The sequence below is a fragment of the Vulpes lagopus genome, chromosome 18, assembly GCF_018345385.1.
Source record: "Vulpes lagopus strain Blue_001 chromosome 18, ASM1834538v1, whole genome shotgun sequence".
Lineage (NCBI taxonomy): Eukaryota > Metazoa > Chordata > Mammalia > Carnivora > Canidae > Vulpes > Vulpes lagopus.
In genome coordinates this window covers 7668090-7695411 of record NC_054841.1, presented here as the reverse complement: position 1 = coordinate 7695411, position 27322 = coordinate 7668090, and the positions used below count along the sequence as shown (strand labels likewise).

The 27322-nt window shown below is 38.5% G+C and overlaps 1 long non-coding RNA gene across 1 annotated transcript; it reads left to right on the top strand.

Moving 5' to 3' along the window:
• The first annotated feature begins 739 nt into the window (after positions 1 to 739).
• LOC121478394 lies at positions 740 to 27322 on the top strand. Its single transcript, XR_005984465.1, has 4 exons — positions 740 to 1015; positions 24157 to 24400; positions 26310 to 26404; positions 27246 to 27322. It is a non-coding gene; the product is annotated as an uncharacterized LOC121478394 (long non-coding RNA).

Below are 27322 nucleotides of genomic sequence, written 5' to 3'. Positions count from 1 at the left end.
ACCTGTTGCTTCAGTGAACCCGATTAAATTAACCATGTAATTGCCCTGGTGCCGCTTCTCTTGAGGTATGAAGGAAACAGGTTCCATGGTATTGCCCTCTTTCAAAGGGAAAGCCCTGAATTTTAACACAAAGATTTTTTTTTTTTAACTTGAATTGGGATGCCTGGGTGGCTCAGCCGTTGAGCATCAGCCTTTGGCTCAGGGCCTGATATTGGATTCTCAGGATGGAGTCCCACGTTGGGCTCCCTGCATGGAGCCTGCTTCTCCTCCCTCTGCCTGTGTCTCTGCCTCTCTCTCTATGTGTCTCATGAAGGAATAAATAAAATCTTTAAATAAAAATAAAAATAAAAAAAGCTTGAATTGTTATAATAACACTATACTTTAAAGACATTAACTCTTATCCTCATAAAGCACTTTCTTTAATGGGAGATGCTTGCAGCTTTGGTGAATTTCGTAGGAAATCTCACTATATTTTGCGATTCAGATTCCTAGCGTCAGTTTTCCTTTGCTAATGGAGTCAGAATCTGTGACTCCTTTGGATAATAGGTAAGAAAGTTGAATGTTTTCTCCCTCCAGGAATGTAATGATTAATGGAATGTTTAACTGCCTTCTCACATTATCAACCCATTTGCCCAAGGACTCAGTACCATTTTAATATGATTTCCTACTAAATGATGCATGCCACCCAACATCTGGAGACTTGGATTCAAATCTGAGCTGGAATTACAAAAAAAAAAAAAAAAGTGGATTTAATAGTCTCTGTCTAGATCCTATCACCAAATTCATCATAGGGTTGACACTGCCGCCAAGGGAAAGCAGAGGTGCTCCCAGGGAGGCAGAGGGGAGGAGAGTTCAAAGCAGAAAGTTGCTTGTGTGCGAGGAGATGAATGCAGAGATGTTTCTTGCCGCACTTTGTCCTCTCTAAAGAAGTGAAACATCCTCATTTTCCATCAACAAGAACTGATGAGTAAACCACAGCGGATTCGTGTAGTGGATTATGCTTCAGCAGATCTGAGTGAGTTCTGCATGTGCAACAAGGATAAATCACAACAATGTAACATTTAGGGAAAAAAAGCTTACCATTTATTTATGTATTTATTTTTTCCATTTATCTATATTTTTAAAGTACAGGAAACCATATTATATGTCCTTAAGGATATGGATATATATATAATATATATATGAGAGAGAGAGAGAGAGAGAGAGAAAGTGTATGAAGGTGTGTGTATGTATGTATGTATATATATCAAAGTCTAAAAATATGCATAGTAATTATCTCAGGGGAAAGAAGGAGGAAAAAGATAAAAAATAAGACAAGACAAATCTATCACTTAATTTCTGTATTTTTTTCCATTTATTTTCTTTAAAAGAGAAAGATAAAAAACTGTAAAGAAAATATAAAAATATATTAACTGCTATTAAATCTTGGTTCTGTGTATACCGTTACAAAACTATTTTCTGAATCAGCAGCATTTTTATAATGAAGACTTTTTGAAAAACCCAGCAGTTTGCAAGGGAATTTTGTGAATGTTGGAAGACTAACACACATTATCATTACAGAACTTCTGGAAAGTAGACAGTTTACCCCCAAACTTTCTAATAATTGTAGTCATAACATGAAAGAATGTTCTGTAAGCTATTGAATTTTACATCAGCCATAAAAATAATTTCTGGCCCAGCAGGAATTAGAAATTAGGAGTAATCATAAAGAAAAGCAGCTGGCAGCTCTCAAATATCTCATCTCTCCTGTGCTTCACCACAAGGCCAATGTGGGGGTGGAAGTCTGTACACCTCCAAGTGCTGGTGGATCCCTCTCTTCCCTCACCTCTGTTTCACCATCCTGCCTGGTAAATGAATTTCCAAATCTGGTCGTTCCTCAAAATTAGTTTGGCAGGCTGCTGTAAGAAAGAACCACAGACTAGGGGAACTTACACAACAGAACTTGGTTTTCTCACAGGTATGAAGGCCGGGTGTCTGAAATGAAGGTGTGAGAAGGTTTGGCTTTTCCTGGCATGTAGATGGCTATCTTCCCCCTGGGTCCCCAGTGGTCTCTCCTCTCTGTGTGGGTCTGTGTCCTACTCTCTTCTTATGAGGACACCAGTCATATTGGATTACAGTCCGCCCTGATGATCTTATTTTTACTTAATTACCTCTTCAAAGATTGTGTCTTCAAATATATCCTATGGTACTAAAGGTTAGGACTTCACTATATGGCTTTGGCGGCTGGTAGGGGGACACAATTCAGCCTACAACATCTAGGTTTCTAGATTTTTTTCCTTCTATTTTTATCCTACCATTCCATCTTACACTCGTTCTCTGCTTCTTATTTTTCTCTCTCTCTTTTCCATCCAGTTCATGTTTTGCTGTTCAGTTTATTTCCCCAAAAACACTGCTCTGATTTCCCAGTGGCCCAGGGCTTGGGGTCAGTACTATCTGCATTTTAGATGTGTGACCTGGGAGATTTAATTATGCCTTTCTAGGACTTTCCGCCTGTAATTGGAATAACACATTCTATGTAATAGGTTAGTGCTTCATGGATGGTTTACACAACGATTTTTCAGGTAGAGTGTCTAAGTTAAATGTTTTTTAAAACTGCTATTTATGACCAGAGACCCTTGTTTTCCCTTTATGGTGTTAATTCAGAATTTCCCTTACCAATTAAACAAGAGTCATTTAAAACGATTCTGACTGAAGAATCACTGAACTCTACCTCTGAAACAAATAAGACACTATATGTTAATTAATTGAATGTAAATAAAATTAAATGAAATTAAATAAAATGACTCTGACTTTCTGTGAGGGTAAAGTATGTAGGCCAACTTGAATGGAGCACAGGGTGCCCAGATATTGGGTTGGACATTATCCTGAGTGTGCCCACGAGTGTGTTTCAGGGTAACAGTAACATTCGAATCAGTAGGCTGAGGAGAGCAGATGGCCCTGCACAATGTGGATGGGCCTTGCCAATCTGTTAAAAGTCTAAATAGAACAAAAAAAGGAGAATAAGCAAATTATCTCTCTTTGCCTGTCTTTAAGCCAATCTTTTGTAGCCTTTGGACTCAGGTTCAGACTGGAATCTATGGTATCAGTGTTCCTAGTTCTCAGACCTCGAACTTGGACTAGAACTGGACCATTGGGTCTCCAGCTTGCTGATTATAGATCTTGGGGCTTCTCAGCCTCCCTAATTGTGTAAGTCAATTCCAATATATTCCAATATATATTTTATATATTTTTTTCCTTATGATCGACAGATAGACCTACTGGTTCTCTTTCTCCGGAGAATGCAAACAGAGGCAAAGACCAGAAGAAATCAACCCTGCAACACCTTGACTTTGTACTTCTAGTCTACAGAATGGGAAAGGATGAATTTTTGTAGTCCTAAAGTTACTCAGTTTGTAGTAATTTATCATGGAAGTACTGGGAAATCATCTATACATAGAGATTTTATTTTTATTTTATTTATTTTATTTTATTTTTTTGCATATTTTTTATTGGAGTTCGATTTGCCAACATATAGTATAAAACCCAGTGCTCATCCCATCAACGGTCCCACTCAGTGCCCATCACCCAGTAACCCCATCCCCCTGCCCACCTCCCCTTCCACTTCCCTTGTTCGTTTCCCAGAGTTAGGAGTCTCTCATGTTTTGTCACCCTCTCTGATTTTTCCCAATCATTTTCTCTCCTTTCCCCTATAATTCCTTTCAATATTTTTTATATTCCCCGTGTGAGTAAAACCATATAATGTTTGTCCTTCTCCGATTGACTTACTTCACTCAGCATAATACCCTCCAGTTCCATCCACGTTGAAGCAAATGGTATTTGTCATTTCTAATGGCTGAGGAATATTCCATTGAATACATAAACCACATCTTCTTTATCCATTCCTCTTTCGATGGACACCGAGGCTCCTTTCACAGTTTGGCTATTGTGGACATTGCTGCTAGAAACATCAGGGTGCAGGTGTCTCTGCTTTTCACTGCATCTGTATCTTTGGGGTAAATCCCCAGCAGTGCAATTGCTGAGTCATAGGGTAGCTCTATTTTTAACTCTTTGAGGAACCTCCACACAGTTTTCCAGAGTGGCTGCACCAGTTCACATTCCCACCAACAGTGCAAGAGGGCTCCCCTTTCTCCACATCCTCTCCAACATTTGTTGTTACCTGTCTTGTTAATTTTCGCCAATCTCACTGGTGTCAAGTGGTGTCTCATTCTGGTTTTGATTTGTATTTCCCTGATGGCAAGTGATGTGGAGCATTTTTTCATGTGTCTGTTGGCCATGTGGAGGCCTTCTTTGGAGAAATGTCTGTTCGTGTCTTCTGCCCACTTCATGATTGGATTGTTTGTTTCTTGAGTGTTGAGTTTGATAAGTTCTTTATAGATCTTGGATACAAGCCCTTTATCGGATATGTCATTTGTGAATATCTTCTCCCATTGTGTAGGTTGTCTTTGAGTTTTGTTGACTGTTTCTTTTGCTGTGCAGAAGCTTTTTATCTTGATTAAGTCCCAATAGTTTATTTTTGCTTTTGTTTCCCTTGCCTTCATAGATGTATCTTGCAAGAAGTTGCTATGGCCAAGTTCAAAAAGGGTGTTGCCTGTGTTCTCCTCTAGGATTCTGATGAAATCTTGTCTCATATTTAGCTTTTATCCATTTTAGTTTATCTTTCTGTCTGGTATAAGATAATGGTCTAGTTTCATTCTTCTGCATGTAGTTGTCCAATTTTCCCAGCACTATTTATTGAAGAGACTGTCCTTTTCCCAGTGGATAGTCTTCCTTGCTTTGTCGAATATTAGTTGACCATAGAGTTGAGGGCCCATTTCTGGGTTCTCTATTCTGTTCCATTGATCTATGTGTCTGTTTTTGTACCACACTGTCTTGATGATCATAGTTTTGTAGTACAACTTGAAATCTGGCATTGTGATGCCCCCAGCTCTGGTTTTCTTTTTCAATATTCCCCTGGCTATTCGGGGTCTTTTCTGATTCCACACAAATTTTAAGATGATTTGTTCCAACTCTCCAAAGAAAGTCCATAGTATTTTGATAGGGATTGCATTGAACGTGTGAATTGCCCTGGGTAGCATAGACATTTTCACAATATTAATTCTTCCAATCCATGAGCATGGAATATTTTTCCATCTCTTTGTGTCTTCCTCAATTTCTTTCAGAAGTGTTCTATAGTTTTTAGGGTATAGATCCTTTACCTCTTTGGTTAGGTTTATTCCTAGGTATCTTATGCCATCAGCGAAGAGGGAGAGTTTGACTTCTTTGCCAATTTGAATGCCTTTAATGTCTTTTTGTTGTCTGATTGCTGAGGCGAGGACTTCCAGAACTATGTTGAATAGCAGTGGTGAGAGTGGACATCCCTGTCTTGTTCCTGATCTTAGGGGAAAGGCTCCCAGTGCTTCCCCATTGAGAATGATATTTGCTGTGGGCTTTTCGTAGATGGCTTTTAAGATGTCGAGGAAAGTTCCCTCTATCCCAACACTCTGAAGTGTTTTGATCAGGAATGGATGCTGTATTTTGTCAAATGCTTTCTCTGCATCTAATGAGAGGATCATATGGTTCTTGGTTTTTCTCTTGCTGATATGATGAATCACATTGATGGTTTTACGAGTGTTGAACCAGCCTTGTGTCCTGGGGATAAATCCTACTTGGTCATGGTGAATAATTTTCTTAATGTGTTGTTGGATCCTATTGGCTAGTATCTTGTTGAGAATTTTTGCATCCATGTTCATCAGGGATATTGGTCTGTAATTCTCCTTTTTGGTGGGGTCTTTGTCTGGTTTCGGAATTAAGGTGATGCTGGCCTCATAGAACGAATTTGGAAGTACTCCATCTCTTTCTATCTTTCCAAACAGCTTTAGTAGAATAGGTATGATTTCTTCTTTAAAGGTTTAATAGAATTCCCCTGGGAAGCCATCTGGCCCTGGACTCTTGTGTCTTGGGAGGTTTTTGATGACTGCTTCAATTTCCTCCCTGGTTATTGGCCTGTTCAGGTTTTCTATTTCTTCCTGCTCCAGTTTTGGTAGTTTGTGGCTTTCCAGGAATGCGTCCATTTCTTCTAGATTGCCTAATTTATTGGTGTATAGCTGTTCATAATATGATTTTAAAATCGTTTGTATTTCCTTGGTGTTGGTAGTGATCTCTCCTTTCTCATTCATGATTTTATTAATTTGAGTCTTCTCTCTCTTCTTTTTAATAAGGCTGGCTAATGATTTATCTATCTTATTCATTCTTTCAAAGAACCAACTCCTGGTTCTGTTGATCTGTTCCACAGTTCTTCTGGTCTCGATTTCGTTGAGTTCTGCTCAAATCTTTATTAACTCTCTTCTTCTGCTGGGTGTAGGATCTATTTTTCTGCTGTTTTTTCTCTAGCTCCTTTATGTGTAAGGTTAGCTTTTGTATTTGAGTTCTTTCCAGTTTTTGAATGGATGCTTGTATTGCAATGTATTTCCCCCTTAGGACTGCTTTTGCTGCATCCCAAAGATTTTGAACGGTTGTATCTTCATTCTCATTAGTTTCCATGAATCTTTTTAATTCTTCCTTAATTTCCTGGTTGACCCTTTCATCTTTTAGCAGGATGGTCCTTAACCTCCATGTGTTTGAGGTCCTTCCAAACTTCTTGTTGTGATTTAGTTCTAATTTCAAGGCATTATGGTCTGAGAATATGCAGAGGACAATCCCAATCTTTTGGTATCGGTTCAGACCCGATTTGTGACCCAGTATGTGATCTATTCTGGAGAAAGTTCCATGTGCATTTGAGAAGAATGTGTATTCAGTTGCATTCAGAGGGAAAGTTCTATATATATCTGTGAAACCCTTCTGGTCCAATGTATAATTTAAAGCCCTTGTTTCTTTGGTGATGTGCTTAGAACATCTGTCATTTGCAGAAAGTGCCATCTGAAGTCTCCTACTATTAGTGTATTATTATCTAAGTATGTCTTTACTTTGGTTATTAATTGATTGATATACTTGGTAGCTCCCACATTAGGGGCATAAATATTCATGATTGTTAGGTCTTCTTGTTGGATAGAACCTTTAAGTATGATATAATGTCCCTCTTAATCTCTTACTACAGTCTTTGGGATAAACTTTAATTTATCTGATATAAGGATTGCTACCCCAGCTTTCTTTTGAGGACCATTTGAATGGTAAATGGCTCTCCAACCTTTCATTTCCCATCTGGAGGTGTCCTTAGGTCTAAAATGAGTCTCTTGTAGACGGCAAATAAATGGGTCTTGCTTTTTTATCCAGTCTGAAACCCTGTGTCTTTTGATGGCATCCTTTAGCCCATTCATGTTCAGAGTAACTACTGAAAGATATGAATTTAGTGTCATTGTAATACCTATTCAGTCCTTGTTTTTGTGGATTATTTCTTTGGGCTTCCTCTTTCTTTTACAGGGACCCCTTTAATATTTCTTGCAGAGCTGGTTTGGTGGTCACATATTCTTTCAGTTTCTGCCTATCTTGGAAGTTCTTTATCTCTCCTTCTATTCTGAATGAGAGCCTTGCCAGATAGAGTATTCTTGGCTGCATGTTCTTCTCACTTGGGACCGTGAATATATCCTGCCAGCCCTTTCTGGCCTGCCAGGTCTCTGTGGAGAGGTCTGCTGTTAATCTAATATTTCTCCCCATATAAGTTAAAAATCTCTTATCTCTTCCTGCCTTAAGGATTTTCTCTTTATCTTTGGAATTTGCAAGTTTCACTATTAAATGTCGAGGTGTTGAAAGGTTTTTATTGATTTTGGGGGGTGACCTTTCTATCTCCTGGATCTGAATGCCGGTTTCCCTCCCCAAATTAGGGAAATTCTCAGCTATGATTTGTCCAAATATGCTTTCTAGTCCTCTTTCCCTCTCAGCGTTTTCTGGAATCCCAATTATACGTAGATTCTTCCTTTTGAGGCTATCATTTATTTCCCTTAACCTTTCCTCGTTGTCTTTTAATTGTTTTTTTCTTTTTTCCTCAGCTTCCTTCTTTGCCATCAACCTTTCTCCTACATCACTCACTCTTTCTTCCACCTCATTAACTGTCATCATTAAGACCTCCAGTTTGGATTGCATCTCATTTAATTGATTTTTAATTTTGACCTGATTAGGTCTAAATTCTGCAGTCATGAAGTCTCTTGAATCCTTTTTTTCCAGAGCTACCAGTAGCTTTATAACTGTGCTTCTGAATTGGCTTTCTGACATCGAATCATAATCCATATTCTGTAACTCTGTGGCAGAGAGTACTATTTCTGATTCTTTCCTTTGTGGTGAGTTCTTCCTTCTAGTCATTTTGCTCAGTGCAGAGTGGCTGTATGAATAGGTTGAGTCAAGAATATCCACCATGACCTAAGTAAATTTCACCCTAAATGATTCTTTTTCTTTTATTTCTTCCAATCTAAACACCTGATGCCCTTCTGAGTCTAGAAAGTGAAACTGTCTATACATAGAGATTTTTAAAACAAGATATTATATTGTGTAGGGTGGACTGTTTTGTAGCTTATTTCTTTTAGTTAAGACATTTAAATCCTCTTTCAGTGTCACCTAATCTTCTTATGTAATACAATTTTAAGTTTCATAATACTTCCTTTGATGGGTGTGCATTATTTTATTGTTTGGTCTCTGATTATGGTTTTGGACTTTTAGGTTTTCCTCCAGCTTTTGATTATTAAATATACTGTCATGGTATATGTTCTCATAGCCAGATATTTGAGCTCAATATTCATGAAGTTTTCTTTAGGATAAAGCCTTAGATATTAGATTCTAATAAGAACCTGTTATACAGGGGACTGGTCTAATTATTTCCTGCTACATCCATAATAGTGCTGGGTACATACTAGGAGCATTGTGCATTTGCTTAGACTTGCTGAATAAAGTAAAATTGAAAGGGCATGTCCATTTTTACATCTTTGGGAATATGTTGCCAAAATGTATATCAGACAATTTTTAAGTGTCAGGTACAAGAGAGCTCATGCAATCTAATTCCAGAGATTGGGTTTGTTTTATCCTAATGTCCTCTCACGTGTAATAATTACTTTATGAATCCAGAAGTCATTTGACATGCAAGCTTCCTGATGTAGTTATTTGAGACTAGCCATGATGTCATCAGGTTGGTTTTTTTTTTTTTTTTTTTTTATCTTCTCCTCTGGCACAGATCATATCTCATACCATTCAATTAGCTCGCAGATTAGAAAAGACTCAACGACTTGGCACTTGTTTTGATTTGAGTCATATTTATATTTTAAAGGAATTATTGTGGATCATGATTCAATGAATATTTCTGTATGTTATCAGAAATATTAGTAAGAAAGGCAAGAGGCGAGAAGCTGTGTAGTAATAAGGATGAATTCATCATCAACTATTGAAAACCATTTTCAGTAATTTTCATTTCCTCCCTCCCCAATAGCAGATGGCTTAATTCCTTCAACCAGCTGTTGAGGAAAGAAATATATTTGAATGATAAGGAGCATAAAATTAAGTTCACCCTTGTAACACATACAGCAAGAAAATCTTAGCAGTGCTTACATTTTGTTTTTGCTACATTATCAGATAAAAGAAAATAAAATCTAATCAGTAAAGCCCACATGTGGAAAAAAATTTTCATGTAATTTCTTAGTGGTTGTTCTAGGAATTGCAATATATATATATATATATATATATATATATATATATATATATATATATCTTAGCAATCTACTTAAAGTCAATTTTTACCGCTTTACATGGAATGTAGAAATTTTGACACCTGTATAGATAGATTCCTGGACCTCCTCATTTTAGGTTTTGGGTGCCTGATGTGTAGGATTTACAGACATTAAAAACCGCATCAGACAATGTCATAATTTTCTTCTCTTCATTCAGACATACTTTAAAGAGCATTAGAGGAAAAAAGTAGTTATATTTACCTAAATATTTATCATTTCTGTTCCTCTTTCTGTAAAAATGTACTTTTAATAGATATTAAGAAGTTGGAAGGAATTAAATAGGTAACCCTCAAATGATACTGAGCAAGCATTAAGAGCTGTTATCACTCTGGATTTTTAGTTGCAAGCAACACAGATTATCACTTATTTGTTTCAACAGAAAGGCATTTAGTAGGAGACACTGGATAGCTCACAGAGTTCCTGAGAGGGTCAGAGAAACAGGGCTGGAGACTATGCAGTCAGAAACAGTGCCCCCAAAACCAGTTTTTTGGAGACATACTTGTCATAGCTGCTTGAGCAGGGGTTTAAAGCCACTATTTGCTGCCCCCTGGAGGATGGGTGTTACTACTGCTCTTTAGCTCACTTGTCTTCCTTGTGTAACTCTTTCTTAATGCTACTATCTTAATTCAAAATCTGGACTAGATGTGCTTGAATGGCAGAGCTTAGAGCAGGTGTTCTAGTACGTCTTAGCTGCAACAGAATCTGAGAAAGTGAGTATTTGGCATTTTCAGTTTCTATAATGGAAAGAAAGTTCTGGCTCATAAGGTGGGGAACATTTCCTGAACCAAGGAACTGAAGCTAAAAAAAATATGACAAATTTCATTAGATTCAAGCTTTGAGTCACATATCCTACTACTTACAATCTTTGTGGTCTTCGTTGGATGAGTGTCTTTTCTACAAGTTTTATTAAACATTAATATTCTATCAGAGGGTAATTTTTACAGTGGATCTGCTATGAGTAATTGAGATAAGAATTGCCAGATGTTTATTACAGAACCTTGCACAGAATAAGTAATTATACATTATTATTACATATCATCCAGTAGTGTCATAATTGTTATTGAATGAGAAGTCATATCAGCAGGAAACGAATTTGGTTTTGAACTCTTTGAGCTTGAAGTATCAGAAAATATAGCAAAATCTCCAAGAAGATGGTGGCTGTACAGGTCAGGGTCCCCAGAAAGTTCAAGACTAGAGATAGTAAATAAATTTTTCGCTTCGTGGAAGTAGATAAACAAAGGAGAAGCTTCTGTGAAATTCAGCCATTTCCCTTTTGCCTGAAAGGACCAAATGAGCACTCAGAGAGCCCCTTTATTTCCTGATTAAGATTTGGATTCAATATAAAAGGAGGATGAAGATAATACATATTTTATGCCCTGGCCTCTCTGATAGTGATTAATAATTTTTCATGCTCTGGGGATAAAGCAGAAGCCTTTGTTTTATAGGCATTTGCATCGAAGAAATAAAGCACCCAAAGCTGTAATAGATGGGCTATGTATGTTTATGGTTAGTGTCTACTAAGTGTTCTTTGAGAGTACTACAATTTTTTGATATGTGTATATATATATATATATATATATGTATATATCGCAATATATTGATATAAATATTAATATAAACAAATATACATTATTCATACTATAAATATACATACCGTTGATTTATGGAAAGTTATATGTGGACTTTCACTTGGAGAAGACTGTAAAATTTTCTTTTCAAACCTATTTATGTATAAAACAGGATAATTTAAAAAGAAATCTTGGGGCACCTGGGTGGCTCAGTCAGTTGAGCATCTGGCTGGTTTTGGCCCAGGTCATGATCTCAGGGTTGTGAGATTGAGTCCCGCACTCAGCATGGAGTCTGCTTGGGATTCTCTCTCCCTCTCCTTCTGCCCCTTCTGTTCATGTTCTCTCTCTCTCAACTAAACAAATAAAATATTTTTTAAAATATCAAGTAAGCAACATTATAGATAGAGGTTAGGTATGTCACAATGCTACAGATACAGTTTAGAAATATGGCAAGAGTTAAAAAGGAGATATACTATAATTTAGTAATGTATGAATACAGCAAAAAGCTGCAAATATAGTGTTCATATACCTACAGTAAAGAAAACTGAATTATATGGTAATGTCCAAGCTCCTTTATTTTTATTAGCCTTTGGCTGTACCCTAACTTCATTGTGGCAAAGCCACTCTTCACCTTTATCCTCAGTAATGGAACCCTATCTTTTCCTTCTACCAGTTGACCACGCCCATTAGGGGAAGCTAAGCCAAGCTTGACTCTTCCAAACCAAGTGTGATGTGATGGTCCCACTCCTTTTGCTGGATGACTAGGTTTAAGCAGCAGGGTGTAACCCATTCCACCCAATGGACACAAGGTTAGTCTACTTGTATGGTTCTTATCCATTTAGAGAAGTTCTCCTATTTTCCCCTGGATATAGATATGAAAGGTAGGAATGCCTGAAACTGTGGCAGCTATCTTGAGACCTAGAAGTATAAGGCCAGATGACTAGTATCTTGAGGGCCATGCAGAAAGACAGTAAGAAACAGAGTCTTTGAAGACAATTTTGGAACTTCAAGTTAACCATTCATGGAACTGCTCCACTTTCAGACTTTTTGTTCAATGAAATAATAAATTCCTTATGTATGCCCCATGTTTGATTAGGTTTTCCTTGTACTTTTAGCTGCATGCCTCCCCAATGATTCATTCATCTCCTGTCTCTTCTTGTCTCATGGTTTACACTCTAGAAGCTCATCTGCATGTCATTCCTCTTGCTCTTTGGTATATTTCTGACTTCTGAGCCTTTCCCCATGTGGCTTCCTTTGACTGAATGCTTCCTCCTTGTTCCCATTGCATATGGCAAGGGTCTTTAAAAACTCAACTCAAGGAGTACCTGGGTGTCTCAGTGGGTTAAATGTCTGCCTTTAGCTCAGGTCATGATTCAGGGGTCCTGGGATGGAGCCCCACATAGGGCTCCCTGCTCAGCTGGGGGTCTGCTTCTCTCTCTCCCTCTTCCCCTTCCCCCACTTATAGTCTCTCTCTCATAAATAAATAAATAAATACATAAATAAATAAATAAATAAATATTTTTAAAGAAACTCAACTCAGAAGTTACTGGAAGAGTCTTTGATAATCCAGGTTACGTTACTCAGTTCTCACCATGGTCTTGCTATACTGGCTCTGATTTTCTGTTCATGTGCCTATTTTCTCACTAGGCTCTGCTCCTCAAGGATAGGAGGGATGGTCTATTTAAGTTGGTGTCCCAAGACACCCATTACATCTGTGGGCAGAGCAGATTATTGGAAATATTTAGCCAAAATATTTCTTCTATGGGGCAGCAGTGTGTAGTCACCAAGAGCTTGACATTTAGAGTGTGTGTTCTAATCCTTTTTCCATTATTTACACGATATTGAGCAAGATGCCACAGGCCTGAGATCCCTCATCTGGAAAATGGATGCAAAAATACTATTTACCTCTTGTCTATTCAAATTATGTAATGATGTACATAAATTGCCTAGTTCATGATAAATTCTGTCATCATTCATAGTTCATTAGCTTTCTCCCATGTGTTTAGGGATGTGTGTCTGGAGAGATGATAAACAATTGCATACTTAAAAAAAATCTTCAATTTACCTCTGTATCTAGCTTTTGACAAAAGAATTAGGATCCCACAGCCCCCTGACACTGTGTTGTAGAACTTCAATTGTAGCTTAGTACATGCCTGCTGTACTTGAGAAATATACCTCATCTGGTGTGTAGGCCACAAATGCGTATTTGTGCGTTTAAAATAAAGAACAAATGTTTGTGATGGTGGATGCATAATTTAACCTTTTCATCATTTGATGTGAAGTCTAAATTAATCTAAGAGCACAATATCAACATGAGGTAAAATGTTTGACCTTTAATGATGCTTCAGTATCTTGACATTCTTTATTCATCTCGAAACCTTTTGCTAATTTTAAGTGGCTCCCTCTAATATACGTTCAAGAGGACTTACTGAAGCATACTTTGAAAGGGCAAGAAGAAAGAAAGAAAGAAAGAAAAGAAAAAATTGATCTAAATCTTCATCATTAAGTAAAATGTTTGAATAAATTGTAAGATATCTTCATGTGGAATATCATGCAAGTATTTACAAGAGTGATGTGGAGAGGGAGACAAACCATAAGAGACTCAATCATGGGAAACAAACTGAGGGTTGCTGGAGGGGAGGAGCTGAGGGATGGAATAAGCACTGGGTGTTATATAAGATTCACCTCTACCTCTGAACCAATAATATATTATATGTTAATTAATTGAACTTAAATTTTTTTAGAAAAAATTAAAGAATGCTGTAGAGCTCTGTAGATTCACCTGAAGTTGTGTCCATGACATTTTAAATGACAAATACAAGCTCAGAGTAGTATGTATAGGATATACAAATATATCTTCTCCTATCTGTATGAGCTACGAATGTATTGAAGAAAAGACAAACCGTGGAGTAACATCGTTTAACTCAAAGACAAAGGAGACAAAGATGCTCAGTGTTTTCTCCTATGTCTATATTACTTGACTTGTTGCAATGAGCACATATTTTTTAACATTTTTGAGACATAATTGACCATAAAACCCAAGTATTAATGACATTAATGACTATGCTATGATCACCATATTCCAGTTCAAAGACATCTTACCATCCCAGTAAAAAGCCTGATTACAATGTATTCCTATACTCCTACCCTCAGCCCCAAAGCAACCATTAATCTATTTTCTGTCTTTTGCAAATTTGACTTTTCTGGACATTTCTTATAAGTAGACCCTCCCACTAATGTGGTCTTCTATTCTGACTTCTATCACTTAGTGGAATGTTTTTCGGATTCATCCATGCTGTAGCATGTGTTGGTGCTTTATATTCTTTCTTTGGCCAAAGAGTATTCCATTGTATGGTTAGAATACATTTTGTTTATCCATCCACCAGTTAATGAATGTTTGGATACGCCTGCCAGATTCAATGCAGAATGCCCAATTTAATTTATCCCAAATAATTTGAGATATACTCATGCTAAAAAAATTAAACATTGTTTATCTGAAATTCAAATGTAACAACACATTTTATGTTTTTATTTACTAAATTTAGCCACTTTACATTTGGAGTTTCCACTTGTAGGCTATTAAAATAATTATTATAATGCTGCTGTGAACATTTCTTTGCAAATGTTTGTGTGGATGCACATGCATTCTGTAATTTTGAAAAACCTTTAAAAATTAAATAAAACCTCCTTTTCTGAATGGATGCCAATAGCACCCGAAATGTAAGTCTGTATGATAGCTTAAGATACTGTTAATGAATCTGTTGCAGAGAAAAAGCACATAAATATTGGCCTCTGCTTTAATTATATGCCAACATTTCCTACTATGGCAACTCTATGCTGCCTTGTGTTGTTTTATTACTTGCTGGATTGCCTATGGTTATTTAAGAGGATCATAAAACTTGGATACCAGACCTACTTGACATCTAAATAATCTAAGTCCAGCTCATTAAAAGCTGAGATCAATAGCTTGGTACATGCTTTAACACAGATTTCCTGTTTTTGGTTTAGGAACATTTTGGATTTCAGGAGACAATGAGATTTGCTATCTTGCTGTCTGTATTATTGAATAAAGCTGAATAGAGCCAGCATATCCCCACCTTATACCTTTGCCCTTCCTGTTTCCTGGGTCTGGGAGACTATTGTCCTAATGGTGGCATGACTCACTTTCCTATTTCATGCAGCTCTCTGTTCCAGGATCCCTCATCAGAGAAGCCTTCCGCAACCACGCTGATTAAAGCCCTTCCCCACTCAGGCCTACCCAGAACTTGGCCTATGCCCATCTTTCTTGGTAACTCAGATTGAGAGATTTAGCAAATAAAAATACAGTTAACTCTGCATGTTAGACAAAGCACACATAATTTTTTGGTAAATGCATGTTCCATGCAATTTACTTGTTGTTTATCTGATACTAAAATTTAACTGAGTGTGTTCAATTTTATCTGGCAACTCTATTCATAACAGCACGACAGGACATTATATAATACATTTATCTGCTTATTTATTTTATTGTTGGCCTCATCCTAAGAGCACATGACCATATTAGCTTCATAGGGCTGTCCTAACTAATTACCGCAAACTTGGTGGTCTGATACAACAGAAGTTTATCCTCTCACAGTTGTGAGGGCCAGAAGTCTGAGATAAAGATGTCTGCAGACCTGTGCTCTGTCCCAAGACTTGAGGGGAGAATCTTTTCTTGTCTCTTACAGCTTTGAGTGACTCCTGGCATTCCCTGGTTTGTGGTCACATCACTCCAATACCTGCCTATATTGTCACATGGCCTCCTTCCCTGTATCTCTTTGTATTTTTTTCTTTTCCTTCTTCAATGGCTACCTGTCATTTAACTTAGGACTCACCCAAATCCTGGATGTCTTATTTTGAGATCTTTAACTTGATGATATCTGCAAATATCCTTTTTCCAAATAGGGTCATGTCTGCAAGTTTGGGATTGACACATCATTGAAGGGGCCATTATTCCACCCACTACGGCAACTCACTGGAGTTTGACAAATATCTGTTGAATGGATGAGTGGGAAAATCAGTGGAGCTGGGCATTTTGGGTTTCAGTTCTATTCCCCAAACATCCATGCAGAACCTATTGTGTACTGAGGTTAAGAGGGAACTGGGTACACATTTTTGCTTTATAGTTTCTGGGGGACATTCTGGTGGAGGTCTTCCAATGCTGAGAAATCAAGTTTTGAGCTGTACCACAGGCACCACAGCATATGGATGATGGTCGAGGTATCTCAGCCTGCATGTGAGGAAGCTGCAGAAAATTCTAGGAGCGGAGCCTGCAAAAGGCCCTCCAGCAGCAGCAGTCACACGGGAGTAAAGAGAAAGAGAGCCCATGGGCAGAGATAAATCCACGTGCTCACATGCCTTCTTTCAATGCCAAGAGCCAATAGCTTATATATTCACAGGCAGGGATCAATCCAACAGCCAAGAGCTGTAGCACGGCAGCCAAGAGAGTCTGCTTGTCAGGAAGCTTTACCTCCTGGTTTGGAAAAATTATTTTGACACCTGCTCAGGCCTGAGGAGTCCATAATCAAATTTTCCTGCTTCCTCTTATGAACTGGAAACCAAATGGAATTTGCAGGAGCCTAATTGCCACAGAAAGGCTGTGCCTGAAATCACTCTTCAGTTATGGCCAATACGGCCATAGGGCTAAGGAGAAAACACAGTGCAGAGTGTTATTAGGTGGACGCTTGCTGAATTTCTGATGAACACTCCCAAACTAACAAGAGAATCATCCCTTCCAAATTAATCACCATGAAAGTATATATTCATGTTTCCAGGGCTGTCTTCCTGGGATGCAACGTGGATGGTCACTTAGGCCTCATTCTTAGAAGGGCGTGGGATACTCCTCAATGCTTAGTTTAGTGCCCTGTTGCCACTTGCTTCAAAGTTTTAATCACCTTTTAACATGGGACTTTATTTTCATTTTGCATGGGGGCTCACAAATTATACAGTCATGCTTGTTTTAACAATGTAAGGGTTGTTCAAAATTATTTTGGTATTTCTTTTATGGAATTTCTTCTAGGGGAGAGAATGAACTTTGTAGGACCAGTAGGATTGTTTATATAGGATGCAGAGGCAGAGCCAGTGGGATTTGACTTCAAACCCCAGGATTGCTTCTTACTAGCTGCCTCTCCTTCTGGTCTGAATTTTCTCATCTATGAAATGTGGCTAATATATCTACCTCGTGCAGTTGCTGTGAAGATTAAAAATATCCACATAAATGTGTAAAGCCCCTGGTTCTCTGCCTGACATGATAGGTTTCCACTACATGGTTGTTGCTTTCAGATTCATAACCTGTCCAGAGAGGCCAACTAAACAAAACCTTTAGTGACATGGGCATCTGACCTTTATTCAGCAAGTGTTCATTGTTTGCCTGCTGTGCCCCAGTTGAATAATCAGATTAAATCCCTGACTTTATAGGGCTTTCCTTGCAGTATAAGGGAAGACAATAAAACAAGTATGCCAATAAGTATGTAACATAATTTCAAGTGGTAATGAATGAGAGGGAGGAAAATAAAATAGCTTGCAGGGATAGAGTAGGCCTGAGGCAGAAATAGGGGAGCTCCCCTAGATACAGAGCTTGGCAAAGATCTCCTTAAGCACATGACTTGGAGCAGAGACCTCATGATGTGATAGAAAGACCCAGTGGATCATATGGAGGGAAGATTCTTGTAAGCACAGTGAGCCAAAGTAGAGGTATCAATGTGGAAATGAAGGTGGAAAAATTTGGGCATCTCTCACTCATAACTGTGGCCAGAATATCTGCAGCAAAATATGCTCATGGGTATAATGAGTTGATTTAATACATGTTGCTTGTGTGACAGTGAACGAGGCTGAGGGAAGAGCTACAGTCCTGTTCAAAGGAGAGGCAATATAATTGAGGAGATCAATGTATATGAATAATTCAAGTGAGCAAATAAAGGAATGGTCTGGGGAAGGTGGAATAAAGTGTTTATTAATGTCAACAGTTCAAATACAAATGTTGTTTACACGGGGTGGCAGAGCCACTTTCAAGTTCTCTGGATGAGGTTGATGAGATCACTTCCTCCAGGGTTTGGGGTAAACAAATTGGATAAAGAAAACCCCTCTAAAAATGCTGTCCTCTGACACCATCTTCCATAATTTAGGAGTAGGTGGAAGGAGATCAAAGATTAATGTATTCCAAAAATGTAAATCCAAATGTGTAGAACCCAGAAGTCAACGGAAGTCACTGTGTTGCTTAAGATACAGATAAGATGGGCTTCTACCCACCACGTTGTCATTCCGTGTGATAGAAGGAGTTTGTGCCTGCACCTGACTCTTTTTTCTACTAAAGTTCCCAGGAGGCCCTGTTTTTTTCAGTACCTGTACCAGTCAGCATTCTCCAGAGAAATAGAACCAATAGGATGGATTTCTACACCAGTCGGTTTTTAAGTAAGATATTTCCCAAATCCTATTTTCTCTTTCTTTCTCTCTATGTGTAGTCATCTTCCTATAATTTGTCACTCATGATTTGTCACGGAACAGCTAGCATTGTTTATGTGAAGTCCAGAAAGGCAAAAGGAAAGTTAGTCCTTAAGCCAGTGTTGGTGTTACAGGTTTTCATCAAGTAATATAATGAAATTTTACAATATGAATGCATGACTACATCTTTATATTCATACATTGCTTCATCTTGCATTTGTTTTCATAATTGGTGATCTTATGGCTCTCCATTTTTTATTTACTAGAAATTTTTGGATCACCCAGGTATTCAATTTTGTATTTTCTTCTTTTGGGGGAACAAGGCCAATAAACAAACAAAATGAAAATGCCATTGCTTATTGAACTACAGATATAAATCTCAACTCCTATGAGATTCTGGAATTAGAGATCTAGTTCAGAGATTATTTGCTCCAATAAACTTTTTCTGGGGCTGCTATATGTAAATTTCTCTTCAGCACAGATTTGAAACATCTACTGCTCCAGGAAATAAACTGGATGGTTTTTTAAAAAATTAAAAATATGTGATTCCAATAGCTGATAAGATTAACAAATGAGCTTACAGTGATCATGTTAGAAAAACAACCAGAATACTTTGCAAGAACCTTGCCATTTGTAGAATCTAGCATCATTTTCAAATGAATAAAACTATTATCCCTTAGCCATACATTTTCTTTTATTTTAAAGTAGTGATTGCCAAGCACTGTATCTGTTTACGTTTATAGCTATGTTTACTGCTGAAGAGGTCTAGATGTCTTGTCTAATCCCTCCTCCTTTTGCTTATAATTTAACTTAAAGGAAGCTAAATTATAACAACTCAGATCCCCATCTCACTTCAGACATTTATCAGGATAGTAAGATATATGTGTAGCAAAAATTTCTTTGACGATTCCTGTTGTTGACTTTATTATTGCATTGTATAGTGCACATGTCTGAATAATGTTTGTTTTAATTTGTGATAACAGGATTTAATTTTTGGATGTAGTGAGATAGTTGATAGCTCTACACACCTGAAGTTAATCAGGAGAGAGATCATGTTTATAAATGAGAAACCTCAGTATTATGAAGATGCAAATTACCCCGAGGGAATCTATAAATTGACATGTTAGTTGGAATCACATGAAACAGGGTTTTTCCCATTGAACATGTTATAAAACTCGTTTGGAAGAATAAAAAAGGTCCTGAACAATTTGACAAAGAATGAGAAGGGAAGCATTTCCCTTACTTGGACTCAATCTTGTTGCAAGGTATAGTAATTAAATGGTTAAAACTAATAGCTTAATGGTCAAATTTTCCAAAATTGTTCTTGCAACTGGTTTATGCTGTAGATGCTGGAAGGAATAGGAGGAGCTATATGAGGGTTTGAGGACATGAGTAGAGCAGAAAATAATTAGAGGCAGTGGACAGTTGAGGCATCCCTTAGCTCTCTCCTTGTCCAAGGCATTAGCTCCCAGATGTATACAATGAACTTAAACTTATCGATGCTGGAAGTGCTGTTGGTGCCAACTGGATGTGCCGTGTGTTGGGATGGGCAGGGAGAAGATGCCCGTCTTCCCCTGTTAGTTAAGATTCTTGATTGTGAACAAATAGGATGTCCTTGGACAAATCCTTAGACTAGTACTCCCTTTATCACAACCAGAAGAAAATGAATCTTCTGTGGGATCACAGATTTAGTTTTGCACCTACAAGGGAGCCCCCTCCCTAGCAGTTCTCCAGGAGCTCATGCACCCAGCTGGACTCTCCTTCTCCGAGATCAGCAGGTCTAACCTGTCTAGCCTTTGAATCTGGCCAAGAATTCTGATGATGTGCTGAGCAACATGCAATCCTGCTTGTTCCTGCACAGTTTTATTGGCTCTGCAAGTTTTAAAACTCATAAAAGATGTTTTATCAGTAAAAGGAGCTGGCCTACAGGGAACAGATGATTATGTAATAAGGCATCATCTCCCGTGGTCTAATAACCATAACCGGTTTTAAATATTACACATCATAATATCAATAAAGCCTTGGTAATTTATTATCTACTTTTCAAATCTTCTTCTTTCAGTAAGAGATATTAGGAAAGGTCAGAGCTGCTGTCAGGCCCCAGTGATAAAGAGCAGGATGGTGTTTTGGAAAATGGTAGTTCTCACAGCGTTCAGGACTATAAACTTTTTAAATTGAATTGTAAAAGTTTATCACTAATAAAGAAACTCTTTTAGGTGATTTTAATGTTATTTGGTCGTTTGGAATATTTCACAGATGGAAACAGATGGTAAGGTCATGAAGTGGGTGAGCATTCGGCATCATAAAATGCAAATGCATTTTCTCCATGTTAGAGATGCAGCAGTGTAGTCCTGATAACGTTATAGGTCATTATTTAGTTTCTACGAAGATCAGGTATTTTAACATAGCAACATAAATAGGGAAGGGACTGAGGCTTCTGCTGGCAGGAAAGAAGCTGAGAACAGCCAGCAAAGCTCCTTTTGGTAAAATAAATATATATTTCCTATTTTCTCCTTCAAATGACCTTGGCCAATTCCTTTCTTGTGATGAGCAAGAAACAGTCCACCCTGGATGACAATGGAAATTCATTATTAGCAAAGGGTAATTTTAATAAGAGGATTGGTTTCTAGGAAGGCAAATATACTAGATCACAAATTCCTTGAGGGTGGACTCTTAGTCTTTGTTTTCAGAGTCGTTCATTCATTCAGCAAATGATTAGCGAATATCTACTCCATGTGAGGCATTTCTCTAGACACTTAGAACAAAATCAATGAACAAAATAGGGGGGAAATTCCCTTTAGGGAATTCACATTTAAACAGGATAGGTCAAGCAAAAAAGCAATAGATAAAATAGGTAAGTAAACTAGTATGTTATTGTAAGAAGTATGTTCAAAAGTGAAAAGTACAATAGGGAAAAAGAAGAGTAAAGCAGATTCAATGTGATCAAGATGGCTGGGGTGAGGCATGGGGTCCTCTAGAAAATAATTACTGTTATTTTATTTATTTGTTTTAAAAAAGATTTTATTTGTTCACTGATGAGAGACAGAGAGAGGCAGAGACATAGGCAGAGGGAGAAGCAGGCTCCCCGTAGGGAGCCTGATGTGGGATTTGATCCCAGGACCCCAGGATCATGCCCTGAGCCAAAGGCAGATATGCAACCACTGAGCCACCCAGGCATCCCAATTCCAGTTATTTTAATATGCATCTTGCAGACCTTTATTTTACAGTGCCTACACATGCATATATATATTTTTAAAGATTTTATTTATTCATGAGAGACACACACAGAGAGAGGGGCAGAGACACAGGCAGAGGGAGAAGCAGGCTCCACACAGGGAGCCCTAAGTGGGACTTGATCCCAGGACTCCAGGACCACTCCCCGGGCCAAAGGCAGGCACTAAACCGCTGAGCCCTCCAGGGATCTCATGCATATATTTTGAATAATGATAGATTCTGGTGAATACATAGCATTGTTGCTTCCTTTTAGTCAATCAACCCTATGTCATAAAAAATTTCCTTATCAAGGACTACTTTTCCAAGATGTAAATAAATAAACATGGTAATTAGGGAGGTCCTCTTGGAGAAGCGGCTACTTGAGGGCTACTCGAGTGACTCGAAGGGAATGAGCCATGGACATAGGGAAGGGCGTGTACCTGGCATGTCTGAGAAACAGCAGGGAGGCCAGGATGGCTGTAGAGGTGTGAGCAAGCAGGGGAGGAGGGAAAGAAAGCAGAGAGGAAAGGCGTAGGTGGTGCTGAATCATTTAGGGCACCGAATGCCATTGTCAGCGGTTTGAATTTTACTTTGAGTGAAATGGGTACCTTGTAGGGTTTTAAGTACAGAAGTGACATGGCATAATTTATGACTTAAACTCTCTTAAAAAGACATCTGCACCCCCATGTCATTACAGCATTATTTACAATAGCTCAGACATGGCAAAAACCTAAGTGTCCACCAGTGGATGAATGGATAAAGAAAATGTGATATATATCTCGCATATTAGTCACCTACAGAAAAGAAGGAAATCCTGCCAACTGAGACCATATAGATGGATCTTGAAGACATTATACTAAGTGAAATAAGTCAGATTGAGAAAAACAAATACTGTATGATCTCAGTTATATATGGAATCTAACAAACCAAACTCATAGAAGCAGAACAGATTGGTATTGCTAGAGCTCAGGGGCAGGGGGTAGGGAAATGGGTGAAGGTGTTCAAAAGTCCTAAGTTAAAAAGACAAATAGTTTCTGGAGATTTAATGTACAGCATGGTGACTATAGTTAACACAACTGTATTGTAAGTTTGAACGTTGCTAAGAGAGTAGATCTTAAATGTCCTCATCACAAGAAAAAAATTGTAAGAAGTGCATGTGTGAGGTGTTGGATGTGCAACTAGACTTATTGTGACCATTTCATGGTATATACATGTTTCAAGTCATTATGTTGTACACCTAAAACAAACACAATGTTATGTGACAATTATATATCAATAAACCGGAAAGAAAACCCCCTGGACACTGATTGAAAATATACTGTTAGCAGGCAGGAGATGAAGCAGGAAGACCAGCAAGGAAACTGTGTTGGCAGTCGTGGAGAAATGAGGATACTTGGACCAAGTGGGGCTTTGGAGATGGTGGAAGGTGATCAGACTGGCTGTGTTTGACCCTAGAGCCAACAAGACTTCCTGCAGAGTCTATGAGCACTGTCACAGAAAGGAGGAGCCAGGGAGAGCTCCAGGGTTTGTGGCCTGACCAACTGAGGGATAAAGCTATGGTTTCCCTACAGGGGGAGGGCTGCAAGAGGAAATGGCATCGTTTCCATTTTGGACAAGTTGAGTTTGAGGTGTCTATTAGTCATCCAAGCAGAGATGCCAAGTAGGTAGTTGGATATTTGGCAGAATCTTGAATTTGAGAGAGAGGGATCTGGCCTGGGGATATGAATTTGGAAGTTATCAACACATCTGATATTTAAATCTAAATATCATCTGATATCTGATATTTAAGCTATGAGCCTGGATGAGATCCCTACAGGCGTGAGTGTAGATAGAGAAACAAGAGGTCTCAGAAGTGATTTTGTGACTAGCTCAGTGAAAGTGGAATGGGTAAACAAAATGAATGAGTCATAACAGCATTTAGTGCCCACAAAATGGTAACTCAAATAAATAGCACTAGACACGGAGTTCATGAAAGCAACAATCTGGAGTTATTTACAAATGAAATGTGGCTTCTTCTAGGTCCAGGATGGAAGTGATGAAGAGGGTCACAGTGAGAGGAGAGAGTAATCACAACTGTACTATGTTTATTCACTCGTTCATGTGTTCATTCCTCCCAACAGATATATTTTAATTGCCGAATATGTGCCAGGCATTAATTGCTCGTGTTGGGCACTTATAGTTTTTTGCCACCCAGCATCAATTTCTTCTTTCTGACCACTTTAATTTCCTTTCAGGTATTTCTGCTCCCAGCTGTGGGCCACCCTGCAGGGACAGTGAACCCACAAGCTAGTACTGCATAGGGTACTGCCAGGAGACCAGGCATGTGACCGAAGCTTGGCCAACTAGACTTGCTACACCAGTGTTTTGGCCTTTCAGCAAGGAAAGAGGAAATGACTAGTGGCCCAACAGAATATAATTCAAGTCACCATCGCAAGCTACACATACAACTTTGAATTTTCTAATAGCTACCAAAGCAAGGTAAGAAGAAACAGGTTTAGCTAATTTTAATTATATATCTTATTTGACCTTACATATCCAAAATACCACCAAGATGTTATTATTATACAAATTATTCACAAAGTATTTTACATTATTTTCCTTGTGCTAAGTCTTTGGAACCGGATGTGTGTTGTACACTTACAGTGCATCTTTTTTTGGATCAGCCATATTTTGGCACCCAATTGCCGCAGGTGGGGTGTTACTGTGTTGGAGAAGGTAGGATGCGAGTTCATTCATTTTAGCAGCAGCGCACTGAGCTTCTGCAGGCTCTTAACAGCAGGGCTTGCTTCCTGACCCTTCAGAGCTTCCCCAGTCTTTGGGGGAGTCCTCTCCACTGTGTCCCCCCCTCCTGACAAGAACAAATCAGAAAGTTTCCAGCAGCCTGGAATGCAGTTTCTTTTGCTTAGGCTGCTACTGTAATTTCCTGTTACTTGCACTCAAAGAAACCTCAGGGCTCTACCCCTTTTTCACTGGAAAACAAAGAAGGATGTGTGCTGGATCAAAACCTTTCACAAGGGTTGAGTCAAGAAGATTAAACCTTCAAAAAGGATGACATGAGTCTGCATGTGTTTAGACAGGACAAACCTCCAAAATAGAGCTTTCAGTAAAAAGACAAAGATGCATAGAATGTGTATGGTATGGTCCTGTTTGTATAATTTCTTTAGCAACCACACATGCGTGTATATTTTTGGACATATACACCCATAATTATTAAATGGAAAGGAACAAACTTGTAGAGCAGAGGGGACCTTTAGAGACCATGGATGGGCAATGGGCAACAGGTAGATTATGGGCTGAGTTTCCCCGCATTCATGTGTCAAAGTCCTAACCCCTAGTACCTCAGAATAAGACCATGTTTGGAAAGGGATCTTTGCAGAAGTAATTAAGTTAAAATGAGGTCACTCGAGTGGACTGTAATCCAATATAACTGGTGTCCTCGTAAAAATTGGAGATTTGGATGTGCCCCATATGATAAGAAAGAAGGTGATGTGAAACCACAGGGAGAAGATGGCCATCTCTAAGCCAAAGAGCGAAGGCTGAAGCAGATTCTTCTCTCATGGTCCTTAGAAGAGCCCAACCCTGCCAGCACCTGAATCTCAGACTTCTGGTTTCCCCATAACCGTGAGAAAATAAACTTGTTGTGGAAGCCACCTCATCTGGGATCCTTTGCTGTGGAAGCCCTAGAAAACTCATGCTGGGAAGTAGTTAGAAAGAGGGGTGGACTTTTACTTATTTAAAAGGTTTCTGTTCTAATATTTTTACAAAGTGTACTTCTATGTCAACACCAAGACGTGGAAATATTACAAAAAGAAGAGTCAGGGCCCTCCCTTACCTTCCTGCTTCCTTCTTTGCACACATTCCCTTCTTGGAGTTTCCCCACACATGAAGCAAGCTCCTCGGACTTGCCATGTCCAAAGGGAGGAAGGTGGAACTCATGACTTAACTCCTCCTTGCTCAGTTAATGTACTTGCCTGCTTGTGTAACTGTGGGTACTCTATGATGCTCATTGGAATGATTATGGAGGCATCTTTGTTTTATTTCACTCTGGTCTTTCATCAAGTTCACTATTAGACTTTTATGAAGTTCCTCATCTGGAACTACACCAGTTACAGGTCTTTGCTTGTAGGCAACAGAATGTATGGCTTATAGTCTTAAGCAGAAAAATAATTCATTGAAAGGAAAGAAGGGACCTAACAGATTCCAAAGGAAAGCTCTAGGAATGGGTTTGGGAAAAACAAACAAACAAAAAAACCAAGAAGGCAACAAAGTTCATGGGGAGAGGGGAGTCATAGCCAGAACTGATGGGCTCTTACTTTAGGATGCCACCAATGAAGTTAATCAGCTGATGCTTGCTCTTTTTTGTTTGTTTCGGAATCATTTGCTTTAGGATTCCATACTCAAAGGAAAAAGTGTCTAATAAGCTTATGTCGGCTCATAGGCCCATCCCTTAATCAAGAAAGGCAAGATACTCTCTCCAGCAGGGTAAGTGCTCTCTGCAAGGCAGGCCCAGTTCTCTCATGGCCAGAAGAAGGGGATCCTAAGTAGCAAAAATAACACAACATTTCTCTTGGATTCTTGGATGATAATTGGTTTGTTTATTCCACAATGTAAAGTTATCTGACCAGGGGCCATGTTCTGCAGGAAGATCTTTCCTATAGCATCATCTCCCAAAGCACAGAGTCGGATTTACAGTTTTCTTACATGACATCCAAGAGGATGAGTGATTGATAGGTGTCTAGAGTTATAATGTGAAGTAAATTCCATTACATTCTGCCTAGTTAGCTTTCTTTATACTTGTCATAGGGGTCCTTTTCCAGGTTTTGCTTCATACTAAAAAGTTGGTCTCCCATTTCAAGGCAGTGATCACTGTGTTGGCCAGACCTTCTTTCATTTTTCAGGTAGTTGAAAAGTCTATCCAATACCCTCACCAGTGGGGGAAAAAATGTATACTATTGAAATCACTTCCTTTCATCCATGTATTTACAGACCCAGGGAAAGTTTGAGTTCATCTCTTTATGATGCAAATCTTAGCAACACATTTCTTAAAGTTTAGAATCAAGTTATTCAAAGGCACATCTAATTATGGCCCAAACACTTGATTTCATTAACTTCAATAGCACATTACATGGATTTGGGCTGTGGTTATGAGATCATGATTTTATTTTTACCTTATTAATTAAAATATGGATGTTTAGGTCTAGCTTTTAGTCATATTCCCCACGAGTGACTTTGGTTGAGATTTTGTAATGCAGTGGAAACCACATGAGCTCCTGGGGTTGGGCAGACCTGTGTATCCTCGGTGTGAAACCAGTTCTCATTCCAGATGTGAAATACATACCAAATGCAAACTGCAGTGTGCAAACCTTCTGGCAGAGATCGCGTGGGCAGCATTCAACAAAT